Raw genomic sequence first — 17519 nt, 5'->3', positions numbered from 1 at the left:
ACGGCGCGGACCAGGCGGACGGCGTGGCGGCGGTCGAGGCGGACAGCGCGGCGCGGGGCGGGCGAGGGGTGGGGCGGTGGTCGGGCCAAAACTGCTAGGCGGGCGAGGGGTAGGGCTGTGGTCGGGCCAAAACTGCTGGTTGCGAGTGACGTGGTCGGGGAACGATGCTAATGGCAATGATTGGTAATTAATTAAGTAATGGTATGGTGGGTAATTAATGCGTAAAACACGTCTAGTATTCTGGAGGGATGTAGACCATCAGATTAGGATGATTTGGTTCTTCGCCCTCTCTTTCTTTTATAGTGGTAGTAGATAGTAGATTATTTGAGTTGCTTACCACATGTGTTATGTGGTAACCGCCCTAACTCTTGGATGTTTCGTTGAGTCAAATCACAGTGAAGATCCTGTTTTTCGAGGGTAATCACGGTGAAGGTCCTAACACAAAGTCAAAATCATCGAGCGACATATCCTAATAAACCGGGCGCCATCAGAACCGGGTAAGGAAGAATAGCGACCTTGCGCCATGCATGGATTCGTCTTTTTCAGTTGCTCAGATTTAAAAAAAGGTGGTCGGACCCTCTTTTTTTTATACAGAAAAAATACCATGGTAATTAATACTACAATTTGTTGGCTAATCAAACAACTCACGGTAATTAAAAAACTGCAGTATTCTTGGAATACTTAGAAAAATTCTTTGTTATCAAACGGGCCAGCACATGAAATAAATCAGCGCAACTAGCGAAGTTGACATTAATTTAGCTTCAATAAAAAATGATTAATTATTCACTCCCGTCTCCTTTTTCAAATCCTCTTGTTTACTCAAACCGTTTTTGCTGAAGCCCACGGGCAGAGCAGAACATAAACATATATCTATATTCTATCTTGAGTGTGGATAGAGGGTACACTGGTATGGGGTACAACCAATACTTTTTGAGTGAAGATATTCCTTTTGTTTTAAAACAGAGATTCGATCTTGACTAGAGATAACTCGGCACGCGGCAACTGACAAGGTAGCGAGACTTGTGTCTTTTGCCAACATAATAAGTCTATTAAACACCTATTTTTACGGTGTAAAGTTGCTCGTGCAGTGTGGTCCATTGTTCAAGTAGCTTCAAATTTTTACCCCCCTCGCAGTGTGTGTGATATGTTTGACAATTGGTTGCGCGGTATTGACAAATAATTTTCTTCATCCATTCTTGTGTGAGCAGCATCCTTATGTTGGGCTCTGTAGCTTACAAGGAATAAGATGTGGTTTTTAACACACACAAAAATGTGTTTAGTCTCTTGTGCAGGTTATTTGTGCATGTATGCGATGGCTTCATACTTTGTCTATCCTGGATGGACCCAAGGACATAGACCTTTTTATGATGATGCCTACCCGGCTAGAGTATACGGCGAGGGAAATTTTCTCCCATCATGGGTGGCGTAATCTTTAGATACGATCTACCCCACCTTAGGCCGATCTTTCTTATTTTTGGTGCACAACAATATTTTTCTTTCTGGTCTTGTTGGACATTTTGGCTGTGTGCATCCTGATATATCGATTGAATGGAAATTTCATTTATCAAAAAAAAATATTTACCATATAGTAAAAGCACAATACACAAGAAAAATCGAGGGGTCACCAAATTCTAAAAGAAGGGAAAAACATTTTGTCACTGATTTAGTGGACCCTTTAGAAATGAATAGACCACTACTGTTAGATCTACACTCTGTACATAAACAGAGCACCGCCATGAGATCTGTATAACTATACAAAATACGTATTTTTCTCCATATGAAATAGAGTCACAGCCAAAAAAAAAAGGTTTGAGTTACACCTCATTTTTTTCATGCAAAAAGACCCGGTGCTTCCGTCGGCGTCAATACCAGTTACCACGGCCGGCCACAACGCCTCCGTCGCGTACGCTGCGTAGACAATGGGTGCATCCATGCAGTTGCATGCCCACTTGTCTACGGTGAGTGGGAACGCGTCCAGCTCCGATGGTGCATGTGCATGAAACCATCCAATCCATGATTCCATGAAGGTAGCTTCTTCGATCCCAGCGGCGAATTGTCAAGTTCTCGACCCTTTGACGAGCGCACAACTGGTCAAGTAATCTAGAGCGGGGAAGGGAAGAACAGAAATCATTGGGAAGTCCTATATTGCCCTCTCAGAGACGCCTTGTACCCATAGACGGCGCCAATTCACTAGTCGTCGAACGTGAGGTCCACATACCTACAAGCTTCCATCGTTCTGATAAAGTAGAACCACGAACTGGTGGTATATTTGCATGGGCCCACATGGACACATGAGAGAAGAGACGAGGCTAACTGGTTTTATGCCAAAAATTGGTATGCCAAGTTGCCAACATTTGGCAAATGCCAAATATTGGCTAGGGTTTGGTTGGTTGCCTATTTTACTTGCCAACCTCATAAAAATTTATCAATTTTTGGCAACTTTTGAAATTGCCAATTGTTGGCTTGCCAAGTATTGGCAATGCCAAATGTTGGCATCAAACCAATTAGCCTTGACAAGCTGGATAGATATTTCTTCACCTCCGTGTGATTATACCATTCCCCTATATATGCTATCATTGGCCAGAGACGATTAAATCAGGGTCCCAGAGACTGTAGTGTCTTAAACTTTTGTAGTTTTCTAGCTAAACACATTGTTTTTGTTTTCAAACAAGCATCCTGGGCTGATGGTTTAGCTGCTCGCATAATTTCTGGATGATATATAATTATACATACTTGACGTCAATTAGTCCAAATGTACAAATTTCAGTACATGAATTTTGACAAGCGATGTTGCTAACAGATTAAATGTACTGATGTATGTTCTCACGGGCTTAGTATAGAGCAGCTGGATTTTATTCTGACAGAACTGCAAGATAGATTTTATAGAAATGGCTCGCTTGTCTTGTTGCCTACTAAACACATTGCCGAGCTTTTGGAGAATTCGTTTGAATTTAAACACACCTGACTCAAACTTGGAGAGCATCTAATAGCCTAATGTTCGTTCCTTCATTTGAGAGGAAATGCAGTATCAATTGCAAAAGGTGCTTGCAAGTTTTTTTTTTTTTGCAAGGATAACTTTCAATCTATTCATCAACTGTTAATGTAGTAAAAAAAAACACTAGAAGTAAAAAAAATACATCTAGGTTTGTAGACCACCTAGTGACGACTACTAGCACCGGAGCGAGCCGGAAGCGCGCCGCCGTCTTCGCCCCTCCCTCATTGGAGACGGACAAATCTTGTTGTAGTAGATAGTCAGGGAAGTCGTCGTGCTAACGCCTGATAGGACCAATGCACCAGAATAACAACCGCCGCCGATGAAGATAAGCATAGATCGGGCGGATCCAACCTGTAGACACATGAACACGGACGAACGAACACAAGATCCACGTGGATCCACCGAAGACAAGTGCCGACTGAATCCCGCGAGATCCGCCGAAGACAAACCTCCACACGCCCTCCAATGATACTAGAAACACCACCGAGATGGGGGCAAGGTGGTGAGAACTTTATTCCATCTTCAGAGAGGAGCAGCCGCCTCGCCTCTCTGAGCAGGACACAAACCCTAACAAAACTAGAAAGAGCATAAAAAACGAAACCCTCTCGCCGGCAAGGGCCGGTATCCACCACGCCTCCATGACCCTAAGACCACAGGAGACGAGGCAGTCCAGTGGCGGCACCGGCGAGAGGCACGAGAAAGCCTAGCCAAAGGGCCCCTTTTCTTTCTTTCCGTAGGTTGTTGCAAGTTGCACTTAGGCCCCTCCCAATGCTTCACCTTGTACAGGTGCTAAGGCTGCCATGTAAGCAAAAAGTTTGATGTGGCAAGGTAATTAAGAGGAGAGAGATGATTGTGGTGACCCCAGGAAGAAACAATGCCAAATGTGAGAACCTAGGCAAAACACTTGAATGGAAGAATGCCACCAATGCATGAAGAAATTTAGTTCCAAAATCATTAAATGAAGGATGCTTAGCACCAACAAGTTAAACACCTATGTATTGGAGGCTTTAGTTGCTAAAGTTTTTAATGTGCTTAACACCTCATGTAAGTAGCCCTACAATGCATTGGAAGTAGCCTTACTATCTTCTCATTTTCTAACATTTGTCCCCTGCCCTAGGAGTAAATCGTCTGTTTTCAAATGAAATAATTGGCATAGAGTGTGCGTGAACTGTAATACCTAAATGTAGTCTTCTTGTGAATCAACTATTTGCAAGCATTTTGAAGTTGGACTGGATGGTTTGTGGAGTACTCAGATGACTATGCTACTGAGGTCAGGGTAGCAACTAGCATGACCAAATTCTACTGATCATGTATTGTTCCTTGCTGCTTGGATACTAAAAGAGGATCACCATCAAGAAAGAAAACAACACATGGGAGGCAAGGACAAGGCTGGATGTGACTTCATATCATGATATGAGAGACAACTGTGTCATACTTCCATCTGGCTACTTGCAAAACAGTTTTAGCCTCCGAGCTACAACATATAAAAGCCCAGCACTACAGAGCCCCTTCGGGTTTCATATCTTAATAATGGGACCTCAGAATTTTCCATATGAGGCTAATTGATCTTCCTCTGCAATTTTAACATTTTTTAACATGAATGATTAGAGCATCTCTAGCAGATCCCGTATAAGCTCGCTGGCCCGTAAAATTCCGGCCGATTTACAAGATCCGGGAAAAATTTGGCCCGAGCATATACTGTAAAAAAGGCCCGGCCCGTAAAAAATTACAGGCGGCCCGTTAACACTACTAGGGAAAAGCCTATACACAGAATCTTACCAGCAGCGCGCTTTAAAATCAGGCGCTGCTGCTAAGTAGCAGTAGCGCGGGCCATGGAAACTCGCTGCTGAAACAAGTTTATCAGTAGCGCGTGCACTCCAAGAAGCGCTACTGTTAAAATTCCCACAACGCCGCCTGAGGCCAGTTATAGCAGCAGCGCGTTAAAATAAACAGCGCTACTGCTACGTAACGTAGCAGCAGCGCATTCAGACAATAATCGCTACTGCTAAATTAACTATAAAAATTTAGTCCCACCTCGCTCCGTGAAGAGAGTTTTACCCACCTTAAATATGTTTCTTCTACAACTTTCACAAGCACTTGGTCTTCATTGAACTCTATGTGTAGGATATGTGGCTGCAATAGGAGTCCTCGCCAGTTCTTAAACTAACCGGCGAGGATTCCTATTGACAAATCAGATTGTACACAAAAAGACCATTGATGATCAATGTATTTTTTATGTCTATGTCTATTTTTACGTACTGACACATAGCAGTAGCGCGTTCAGGCCGAAAGGCGCTACTGATAGGTAGTTTAGCAGTAGCGCGTTTACCTATAGCGCGCTACTGCTATTCCATTCCATCTTCCCCCACTCACTAGCCTCATCCACAGATCACACTCACGCACACTCACGGTCTCCTCCTCACCCCCCGCGCCGCCAGTCCTCCCCCGTCGCCCCTCCCCCGATCTGTGCCGCTGTCGCCTCATCCTCCTCGCTGGACTCGGTACCGGCCTCCTCCTCCGTCCTCCCTCCACTCTCCGTTGGCCGCCCCCTCCTCTCTCCGCCTTCCTCCTCGATCCGTCCTCCCTCCACTTGCCGCCGGCCGGCCCCTCCTCGCTCCGCCTTCCTCCTCCGTCCTACTATCTTCTCCCTCCTTGAGTCGCCCCTCCTTGTCCCTCCTCCCTGATACATTTTGATTTAGTAGGCTTTCATATGTAACATTTTGATTTAGTTGATATGATTCAGTTGATTTAGTAGGCTAGTTGATTTAGTTGATTTAGAACATTTTGATTTAGTTTATTTAGTAGGCTAGTTGATTTAGTTGATTATTAGGCTAGTTGATTTAGAACATTTTGATTTAGTTGATTTAGTATGCTAGTGGATTTAGTATGCTAGTGGATTTAGTATGCTAGTTGATTTAGTTGATTTAGTATGCTCGATTTAGTTTTTTTGTAATAAGTTACTTTTTGGCAAAATGTAGGTGCCAATGTAGTTAAATTTGCCACTTGTTTCCTGTGAAGTGAATTGTTAATCCTTTGCTCATATTGCTTTAGGAAAATGGCGCCACCACCAGCACCACTATGTCGACTGTGCAAGTCAAGGTGCGCCAGCAGCCTTGCAACTGGCAAGCTGTTCGGCATCTACTTCCATCCGAGTTTTCGTCATGCGGCGGTAAGAAATTAGATGAAATGTAACAACTATTTTATTTTTAGAGTTGGCATTACTGCATTGTGTCATTTTGCTTTTCTTACACAGATCGTCCCATGCAATGTGAGGTTGAAATTCAACAAGCTGACAGGAGACACTGTGACATTTGAGGCTCCTGGGGGGCCGTACACTATGGAGGTCGAGAAAGGACGCAATATGTCGCGGATTGGAGGAGATGGATGGGCCCGTTTCCTCGCTCGCATGCGTCTTATTGGTGGTGAGTTGATCAGATTCTCCTTCAGAGCAGAAAGACCCAAGCTGGTTGTCATTTATATCAACCTAGTGGAAGATGATGAAGATGACGAAGATGATGAAGATAATGAGGACCCACTCAATGAAGATGATGAGAACCCACTTCATGAAGCCATCATAGCTCAAAGAATGAGGCTGAGCGAGGAGGAGGTGTGCAACCTATGGGACATAATTCCGCCACGTGATGACTTTGTCAAGGTGCCATTCGTGACCCGCCTGACAAGTACCATGGTCGATCGGCATGAAATGGTATGTTATACGTACTGCATGTAGTAATTTGATGATATATATATGCTTTATTGTTATACTTACAAATGCAAATTATCCGATTATATGCTTAGTGAATCCGATGATATGCTTAGTGTAGAGTCCAATGATATGCTTTGTGGAATCTAGTCGATGATATACTTTAGTGTAGAGTCTGATCACATGCTTATTAGTGTAGAATCCAAGAAACTATTAATAGTGTAGATAATCCATATATATACTTATTAGTAGGATTCATGATTAATTAGTACAAATGCATAGTACTGTGTCTTTTGATAGTGTAGAAATCTAGACTTAATAAAAAATATATTTGCAAGAGTATGTGTGAGGCTATTTATTAATTGATATGTTTTTCTTATTCAGAGATTGCCAAAGAACCTATCTGTGAGTTGTGGTATCGAGCCTGATGAAGAAGGCTCAGTTGGACTACCCTTACCGCAAGGGGCTCCGTCACCACATGTACTTACCGCATGGGCACAGATGGTCGCACACACTTGAACTCGGTTGGGTGGAAGAGATTCCTCGTTGGCAAGAATCTTCGTGCTGGACAGGCCATCCTAGTTACTATCAGGAACACCCACCGCCCAGGCTTGAGGATGATGATCGTCGTCGATATCATCTAGAACTACATATGTGTGTGTGGCTATATCATCTAGAACTACATATGATGATCGTCGTCGATATCATGTAGAACTACATATGATGTTCGTCGTCGATATCATCTAGAACTAAATATGATGATTGTCGTCGATGTCACCTTGTACTGCTTGAAGATGCATGTTGAGTATATATGAAATTGTTATCTAGTACTCCCTCGGTTTCAAATTACTCGTCGTGGTTTGAATTCAAATTTGAACTAAAACCACGACGAGTAATTTCGAACCGAGGGAGTACTACCTAGTACCTATAATGCTTTATGAAATTGATATCTAGTAGTACCTAGTATCTGGAAATTGCAATTTATCGAAGCTGGAATGGGGAAATGGTGAAAGATATAACAGTAGCGCTGGACCGGGAAATCGCTACAGCTAAGTAATAGCAGCGCGTTCCTGAAAAGCGCTGCTGCTATAGTCAATAGTGGTAGCGCGGGTACAGGCAGCGCTACTACTAAGAGTTAACTGTAGCACCTTATTGGTAGCGCGGGCACCCGCGCTGCTGATAGGCCTAAAACCCGTGCTGCTGCTAGCCTTTTCCCTAGTAGTGTAAACCCGGCATGTCCTCTATATATACCGGAGCCAACGCATTTTAGGGTTTCTATCCGGCAAATTCCCAATCCTCGTCCACCGCAATTTCTCACTCTCCGGCGACATATCCTTCTCCCTCCGGCTGACGTTTCCCACGGGCACATCCAAAGAAAGCCTGGCCCGATGTGAAGCAGAGGACGCGGGGGCGTGGTGTCCGAGGGAGCCGCGATGGCTCGCTGTCGCACAAGAGGGCCCGCCATGACGACGAGGTCGGGAGCTCCGCCATCGGCCCTCCGGTGGAGGAATGGCACCGCATGCGGACGCAGGAGTGCGGCGCCATCTCTCGCAGCGGCGGCCGGAGGCCATGGAGGCAGAGCACGAGATGTCCGTGGAGGCCATGGAGGGAGTTCGACCGCCTCCACGAGATCCTTTGGCCGACCACCAAGTGCCTCCGCGAGGCAGAACGCGAGTTCGGAGATGGAGGCGTTCGCCGCCGGAGAAGAAGGGGCCGGCGCGCGGCTAGAGGGGGCTAAGGAGAAGTACGACTTCGCCTTCACCCTCTCCAGCTCCGCAATGGAGTATCATCTCCATGTCAAGAAGGATGAGTAGTTTAGATTAGTTTTAAATCTAGTGTCGTGGATATAATTAATGGTGACAATACTAATGGAGTAGAAATATAGAAGCAACCGTATCTAGCGAAAATGGTGCGGTTGGTAGTACGCTCAAGGAATTATATAGGTTTGGACCCTCTGCAGTGGAGGCAATACCCTACTCCTGTGGTGTGCTTTGCTCTTGGCGTAGGGTACAAAGTGTGGATGTTCGACCTTCCGCCCGAGGCTTTCCTCCTGGCTTATATAGAATGCGCCAGGTAGGGTTACATAATGGGCAATTTCATGGCATTTACTACTGGTGTGGCCGATTGTTTCATGCAATTTACTACTGGTAACTGGCGTATTTAACTGGATTATATCACCTTGGGTAACTGTCGTCATTAAGGCGTGGCCATGAGGTATCCTAAGTAGCCGCCGACTAATGGCCTAGCCGAGTACGACCTTCGTCCCCCACCGAGTGCTGGTACACGACAGTCGAGTAGTCGGGCATCCGACAATTGGGACTTAGTGCAGTCTTGTGCTACCCTCCTTGTCTCTGATGGGTTGATGGTGAAGCCCCTTGGCCCATTTCCTTCTGAACCGTATCTTATACGAGTCATGGGCTTCTGGTGGGCCATTCGTGTATTTGGGCCTACCACGTATTTATAACCCCGACATCTAGTATGTTTAAAGTTGTTGCGATGAACTATGTTTCAATTACGGCGAAGTATTGGTAGTGGGAACTGTGTTTATCTAGTATGTTTAAATTATGTAGCACACCTTACAGGATCTACACCGCCTTGCCCTCCGCGGTACCGCAAAATCGAGTTACAGTATCCCGTAAATGAATTTTGCGGTATGCGGTTTACCGGATCTGCAAGAATGCTCTTATGTTGTAAACTCAATAGTTTCTGCATTATATACTTGGTATTTGGTTCTTCTGGATAACCTTGACGTAGTAGATTGGAAAGCAAGCAGTGAACTTTTCTTCTTTCTTGAGAGGATTTCTAATTTATAGTGGAACGGGAGAATAGTGCCCTTCTGGTCCCAAGCTCAAGTGCTCCTCTATGAACTTAAAATACAAATATAGGAAAACATAAAAAATGAATTTTTGATAACAAACATTGCTTGGTTTTCCTCATTCGTGCAAATTTTCGTGATGAAATCACATTCGTTGAGGTATAGAAAAAAAATAGTAACCAAACAAACACACTAAAATGCATTCAAAATTAGTCATTTTGCTGCATCGTTTTTCTTTTTTTCCTTGAGCAATAGAAATGTTTTTTCTTCATTAAAATTTGCACGTCTGTAGACATTCAACAATGTTTGTTGCCAAAAAAACAGAATTTATATAACTTTTACTATTTATTCTTCTGGGTTTACTGTTAACGAAGGTGCATTTGAGCTCGGGAGAATAAATTATATGTCCGGAACAGGGGAACTAATGTCGAGGTGAATCATAACATATTTATGGTGGAATGAAAAACATAGGGCATTTGAAGGTAAAAACTATTGCTTTCCAGGTTTGCACAGCTCAACCCAATAAGAAAGATTCTTGGCCCAGTTAAAGCGATGGACCGAACTAGGGGCGCGTCATGGCCTCCCGAGTCTAGCTCGCGTCCCTGGCTGGATTCGGACGAGCACATCCCTTAAAGCTTGACCCCGCCTTCCTTAATCGCCACCTCGCCTCGACCGAGCCGCAGTTCAGCTTCACGCAGAAGCAAAAGCAATTCACTTGAGCGTACGTGCCTCTTCTTGTTAGTCCACCCGACTCAACCGGGCACCATGCCGGGCAAGAGAGGCGCCAGGACCTTCCTCGACCACCTTCCAGAGGACATCATCGACAGAATACTCATCCGGTTGCCGCCCCGGGACGTCGGCCGCTGCCGCGTCGTCTGTGCGCTGTGGCGCAGTGTCACCTCCACGCCTGAATTCATGCTCGAACACCGCCGCCGCCAGCCATCGCTCCCCATCGTCGACGGGGCCGGACGATCTGCCAGTCTCGTTGTCGTCCGTGACGCCGGCGCGAGGACCACCAGTCAGCAGCTCTGGCCTTTCCTCGCAGGTTTCGAACACCGTAACGATGAGGTTTGTCTCCGATGCACCTGCGATGGCTTCACCATCATCGCCCGTAGAGGTCAGTTCTACATCTGCAACCCAGTCACCCGCAAGCAAGCTCTCCTACCGCAACCTCCATCTGGGCTAGGCGTCCGCACCACCGTAATTGCTTTATACATGCACCATCCAACCGGAGAGTACAGGGTGCTTTGGGTCTCAGGATCACAAAACTGGACCGAATCCAGCTTATACGTCCTTACGGTTGGATCGGACAAGCCGAGGCACGTCGAAGTCACAATGCCAACAGTCTTGTCGGCTTCCATGGAATGGGTGTTAGTGGAGGCGCTGATCCGTACTCCACCAATCCAACACCGGGGCAGTCTGCACTGGTGTCCTGCTGATGCCAAACAGATTACAGGAGATGGTGAAGACATTATTGTGTTTGACACACAAGCCGAATCATTCCGGTGGATGCGTAGTCCGAACCTACTAATTCAACCTGATGTGTATCATATGGGCAATTTGCTCAACATGCAAGAAGCACTAGCTTTCTCGGTCGTCACGTTGAGCACATTGGATGTGTGGGTGATGCAGGATTACGAGGCCAATATTTGGGCCTTCAAGTACCGGATTGACCTACCGAGAGTGGAGAAATCACGACAATTGAATTTAACCTCTCTGAAACGGAAAAGGATGACACCACTTGATACAACAGTGAGATGGTTCAATCAAATTGCTATGTTCAACGATCGTGAGCTCTTGATCCAGTTTAATAGGAACCGTGTGTTACGCTGCGATACTGACGGCAACGTCTCAGGAATGGTGAAGATTGCAAAGAAACAATATTGCATGGTTCTTACTGGGCATCGCCTCCAAGAGAGCATGATTCCAATTCCATGCCATGAGATACAACAAGAAGATGACGAGCCTCCATTCTCCGCAACAAGGAAAATGTTCAGGCCGATTTGATTTGCCTTTGCAGTATTACTTATTGGATGGCCATATATAGTAGCACATATGCTGTCATGTTTTCTTATAGCACTGATTGTTCCCAAACTGCTGAGTAGCACTTTCTTTATAGCTCCTGATGTCTCATCAGCTTTGTGCAAACATGTTTCTTGTCCCTTAATTAGCATAGATTTGTTTCTATGATTGAAAAAAATCCTTGGCACTTTGGCGCCGTGTGTTGGGACTTGGCAGTACTGCTGGAGCCTAGGACGGCCTTTGTCTCGTGCCGTTGTTTGTGTCCAGTGGTTTGCGTTTGGAGGCAGAAAGAAACTTGTTAAAGATGTCCAGTCCTGGAGCAAGATAAATATGATGGTTCTTGGTTCATTTTTCTCTATGTTCACGTTTCTTTTTGGTTCATCTTTTTCTAGATAAAAGATTTGTATCTTAAAGACTGGCCATATTTCTTTTCAATGCAACTAAATTTTGGAAAGGAACGCCTAGCACTCGTAATTTACAGGTAGAAATAAATTTTTCTCGCTTTCAATATAATAAGTTGTTTGTTAACCAACTAAAAAACGCTTGCAAAAAAAAACCCAACTAAAAAACAATATAAGTTGAACGTATCGCATAGCTCTGTTACCTTCGTGTGATTGTAGCCTTTTTGGTTTTTGCTAAAACATTCTACTTTAGCGAAACAAAAAATATTGCATTCACTTAAGGATGTGGCTATGTATCAATCGACTGAGATTTAACCAAGTTTCAATCAAGTGACATAACATGTAAAAAAATTTTTACACGGATCCTAAAGTAAAATTTGATGGACATACTTAATAAAGTCTCGATCGGGTGAGACTTAGCAAGACTGTTCACTTAACGCGGCAGAGGGCTCGCGTTCCTCCATAGTTTAGTTCATACCGTTGGCGTCGCAGTGGCAGGCCAGCCTTCCCAGCGTTCAGAAAGTTCTTGCAGCATCATCACATCACCCCAGGACTGACGCAATTGTTAGACGCGATGAATTCGTCTCTCGTCTTCCTCGCATCGCCATTAGTTCCATCTTCTACGGTTGGTCTGCATGTGACATTGAAATGCCGGTCGCAGCACGGCGAAGCTGCATGCGCAGTTCGTTTGTTTCGTCCGATGCGGCAAAGCAATCGAGCCGGCGAACGCGAGCACGTCACGTACGCCGCCGTTGGCTGCTACCGCTGCAACTTGCCGGCCAAGTGTGTGCATGCTCGTGGGTTCGTGGAAGGGACAGCCGGCCCTAGCTAGAAGCGTGGAGCACCCGGCGATCGCCGGAACAGGGACAGGGAGGATGTATAGCCTCCCCTCGCCCTCCTCGACCGAGCCGCTCGCTGCCGTGTGGAAGCACCGTGGGATTGGCGCCGGTCGTCGGAACGGAACAGTGTTTTGTCTCCGGCTGGGTGATCGATGGGAACCCCGCTAGCTCCTGTACGTGCCTACAGAAGTAGTACGCCTGTAACAGGGTGCCTTTTTAGAGATGGCGACGTTGGACTCGTCGCCGCCCAGCTCATGTACTGAGGATAGGCACGTACGGGAATTCTTATCTCATCCCAGCTGTTCTTTTCAAGGTAAAGATGGCGACGTTGGACTCATCTCCGTCTGAGTTTTATTATTGCATAACAACAGGGTTACAGTCTACTAATACAAGGTTATGAATGTAAGTAGGATCGCACTCAAACCAACAAGCGGTGTTGCGAGCAATTCGAGTATAAATAGCGAGACAGCATGAAACACCATTTTGGGATTTATAGCTATCTTCTTAACAGAAACAAACTCAAGCTCTACCATGAGCAGCGACTTATCATGAAACACCATTTCTTTGATGAATTAACCATACAGCGACTTATCAAGGGGGGCATGCGTTAGAGAGGATAATACTGGACGAGAATTGGGAGACTACTAGATTAGACATTTGGAGGGCCAGCGACACGCCCTCCAAAATAGCATGGATCTCCGCTTCTAGGTTTGACATTGCAAAAGAACAGAAGATGACACAAAGCAAACATGACTTCTCCTACATTGTCTCTATAATCACTCCGGCCCTGGCCGAACCGTCCTCTGGAGAGGAAGAGCCGCCCACTAAGAGGTCTAGCCCGTCCGGTGTGGGCGCCATCCATGGCGATTTGAGACTTGGATGTTCGAACTGCAGAAATCATCGACATGCATTGTCCTAGTACGTAAAAAAGAATGTAAGGTTTCATCTTTTACTTTTCGTTCCACCACCCATCCAACCTTCCCCGTAAGATAATCACCTTAATTTACATACCTTTTGAACCAATTTTATATTTATTCACTTGCCAAATTTCTCGTCAAAATATAAGGTAAATCACGGACGACGGAATTTGATAAACATTTATTTACACAACCACATAAACATGGGTAGGTAAATCACAAACTAATATACTGAAATATTTATATCACATTGCACCGCACAAGCATTGTCCCAGATTTATATATAAAAAATGTATCGTATATTTTCTAGATTTTTTGAAAAAATCTTTTATTTATAAAGTATAAACCGGAAACGGGTGCATCACAACCACAAGCCGCCCTGGTCCACCGGATGGATACCCAGGGGATGTATTTATCCGGGTTGCAACGTGTACCCGGTCAATGGCTGAGTGCTGAAATTGTAAAAGACAATGTTTACATCACGTGAAAGCTTCCTATTTTTTCCAGACGGAAGGAATAGCACACACGCCGCGTGCGGCAAGGCAAGGCAACGAAACGGATATGGACGCCGCGGTGTTTCGTCTGTACCGAAACGTGCGAGCAATGGCAACGTGGGAAACACCGGCGAGCCAGCCAACCGTCGCCCAAACGTGCCGCCCCTTCCGGCGAGCCGGAACGTACCGCAACCGCCTCCTCCTCCACCCTATATAAGCCCGCGCGGCAGCCTCGTCCATTCCAAGTTTCCAGCCATTCCAGAGCGAACATCACATCCGGATACAGAGCTCCCGTAGTTGTCCAGATCCACCTCGCCATTCCATTTCTTGCACACGGCACACCCATGGCTGTCGCCGGAGGAGTGGCGTTGAGCCTGCGCGTCCCGTCGTCCTTGGCGTGGGGCGGCGCCGGCGGGCAGCGGTGAGGTCCGGGGCGACGCGGGCGAGGCCGGCCGTCCCGGGCGGGGGGCTGGAGGACGACCACTACCGGACGCTGAGGCTCGCGCCGGGCGCCACCAGGGGCGATGTCAAGAGAGCCTTCCGCCGCCTCGCGCTGCAGTACCACCCGGACGTCGTGCGGGACGCCCACCAGGACGACGACGGCGTGGACTTCGAGCGGATCAACGCGGCGTACCAGAGGGTGATGCGCAACATGCGGGAGGCGGAGGCGAGGCTCGAGTACTGGCGCCGCCGCTACGGCCTCGCCGACGAGGACCTCGACCGCTACCGGCTCTACCTCAACGACGACAACGAGGACGACTGGTTCTCAGACCTATGAAACGGACGAGGTGCCTTCCATGGCAGAGGCAGAGGCAGAGGCAGCGGCACGTAATTAATTTGTGGCAATGTCACCCTCTGCTTCACTCCCCTGTTTTATTGTGGAGGGGAGCTAGAGATGTATAGTAGAAATTCAGGGCTTTGGCGATTGTAATTCGAACATGTCTATTTCCATTCCATTGTGAATATGAAACCGTCGGAGTGATTAATCTGAATTGTGGCTCCGTTTTCAGTGATAGTGGCACTGACCACTGGATGTATATCCTATGCAATTTTCTTTTAGGATAAAGGAAATCTCATTATAACACTTAGGGCCTGTTCGGCTCTCCTCGGCTCCACACTCTCAACTCCGGGAGTTGGTGAAGCGCTAGTTAAAAGTCTAAAAGTGAGAGAGTAGATGCTCTGTAGATTCTTAGATTTGGTGGAACTAGTGGATCACCGAACACTCTCTTAATTAACGTGTAAAAGGCGTAAGGAACGTCAGCTTTAAATTAATAAAGCCACTAAAACCAACCCGCAGCAGGCAGGAATAAACATATTACAATCTCACAAAAGAGAGCCTAGACTATGAACAAAAGGCCGATAAAACATCCATGCATAGTGTGGAGGAGTTTGGTCTTGTGCAGAACTTTGGTGGCCGTGTCACTGTCCGACTTTTTCCCTAGAGGACACCATTGGTGAAAGTAAAGAGCCCATTTAAGTTGCGCATGAGCGCCGGGTTGGTGTTAAATTGACCAAAACATCGCAAACCGGGATCTCTAGGTCAGATGCAATAACAAAAAGCTCAGGAGATCTAGCATATAAAGACTTTCGTTAATCCACCTGCTTGACAACCAGAACCTAGCGTCTCTCCGGGGTTCCCTATCTGGAAACACGCGCACCTAATTTAGGAAATTTCTTTGTTTTTTTGGATCTCATTCCAACATTGAGAGCCCTTGGCTTTACAGCTGAAAAAAATTGTTCGAAAAATATTTCACTTTACAGATATGGGCCCATAGGTTGTCGTCGCCTTGGGCAATTTTCCAGATCCACTTGGTAACTAGTGCTAAGTTCATTTTCTTAGACTTGGTGATGCCCAAACCTATTAGGTTTTCAGTTTACATACATCAGCCCAGCTAACCATATGGTAATTGCGTTTTGCCGTGTCCGCCTCCCGGAAGAAATGAGCTCTTATTTTGTCGAATTGCGAACTGACATCGTACCCCAAAATGAATAGGCCCATCACCAATGTAGGAATCGCCGATAAGAAGGCTTTGCTAAGAGTCAACCTAGCAGCAAAGGACATCAATTTTCCTTACCAAAGGTCAACTCTTTTGCCGACACCAATACCTGTTTGTCGAGCAAGGAGGGCCAAGATAGGACATGAGAGACAAAACCCTCTTACAGTTAAGGAGATTAGCTATCCGACTACTATCCTCGGCCTCCATGCCCATAGTGCATACTTCACTTCTGTTAGAATTGATCAGCATCCTAGACATAGCTTCAAAACAGATAAGGAGGGTTTTGATGGTAGTTACGGGAATACGGTTTGACAAGGAGCATGGTACTGTCAGCATATTGGAGGTAAGTCTCTCCACCAGGATGAGGTGGGTAGGACAAGGTAGAACGTTGCACGACCCCAGTAGTGGTGGCGGGTGACTTCAACCTTCTCAGGCAGGAAGCAGACAAAAGCTCGCCCAACATCGACCGGCAGCGTATGCGCATGTTCAACGATTCCATAACAGAGATGGCCCTACGTGAGATAGCTCGGGTTGGGGCTAGGTTCACATGGACCAATAAGCAGGTGGACCCTATCCGGAGTGTGTTGGATCGGGTCTTCGTGTTAGTTCAGTGGGAGATTATGTTCCCACTATGTTCACTGCGGGCGGTCACTCGGATTGGCTCCGACCACGTTCCCCTGTTGTTTGCATCAAGGGAAGGGTCTCCTCCGAGATCTAGGTGCTTCCACTTTGAACCTTCTTGGCTTCTGCAGCCGGGGTTCGTCGAGATGGTTCAAGATCGGTGGGTGCAGGCGTCACATAGCCCACCTAGAGTATTCTGTGCCACAGATATTTGGCATCACTGCTCTAAAACCACTCGCCAGTTTATGAGGGGCTGAGGCGCCAACCTTGGGGCTGCCCTAAGGTCCCGCAAAGGGGCTCTTTTGGACCAGATTAAGGCCCTGGATGCGACTGCTGATTCAGTCGGTTTGTCGGACGAAGACTGGATGCGACGGTACTCCCTTGAAGCCTCCCTAATGGAGATCTTCAAGGGGGAGGAGCTGTTCTAGCAATGTCGGGGGGGGGGGGGGGGCAAAAGTGGCTCCTACCAGGCGACTCTAATACCGCTTACTTCCAGGCAATCGCTAATGGGAGACGCAGGAAGTGCTCCATCCCGTGCCTCTGGGAAGGGGAAACCCTTCTGGAGCACCCGGGTGAGATTAGGACCCATATTTACTCCTTTTTTAAGGGCTCTTCTCGGCAGAACCCTGGGGTGGGGTCTCCTTGGCGAATGATTTATGGCCCCTAGCGGACAGAGTATCTGACAATGAGAATGCGGATCTCACTATCCCGTTCT

General features: G+C 46.5%; 2 pseudogenes; both read left to right on the top strand.

Annotated features, from left to right (window-relative positions):
* The first annotated feature begins 10014 nt into the window (after positions 1 to 10014).
* Positions 10015 to 11083, top strand: LOC125523740 (F-box protein At5g18160-like; annotated as a pseudogene).
* A 3339-nt stretch (positions 11084 to 14422) lies between these two features.
* LOC125520884 (uncharacterized) lies at positions 14423 to 15178 on the top strand (annotated as a pseudogene).
* The last annotated feature ends 2341 nt before the right edge of the window (positions 15179 to 17519 follow it).

This window comes from Triticum urartu, chromosome 7A (assembly GCF_056163025.1).
Source record: "Triticum urartu cultivar PI428250 chromosome 7A, HENAU_Tu73, whole genome shotgun sequence".
NCBI lineage: Eukaryota > Viridiplantae > Streptophyta > Magnoliopsida > Poales > Poaceae > Triticum > Triticum urartu.
Note: the sequence above shows the minus strand (reverse complement) of the source record. Positions and strands in the feature narration are given on the sequence as shown.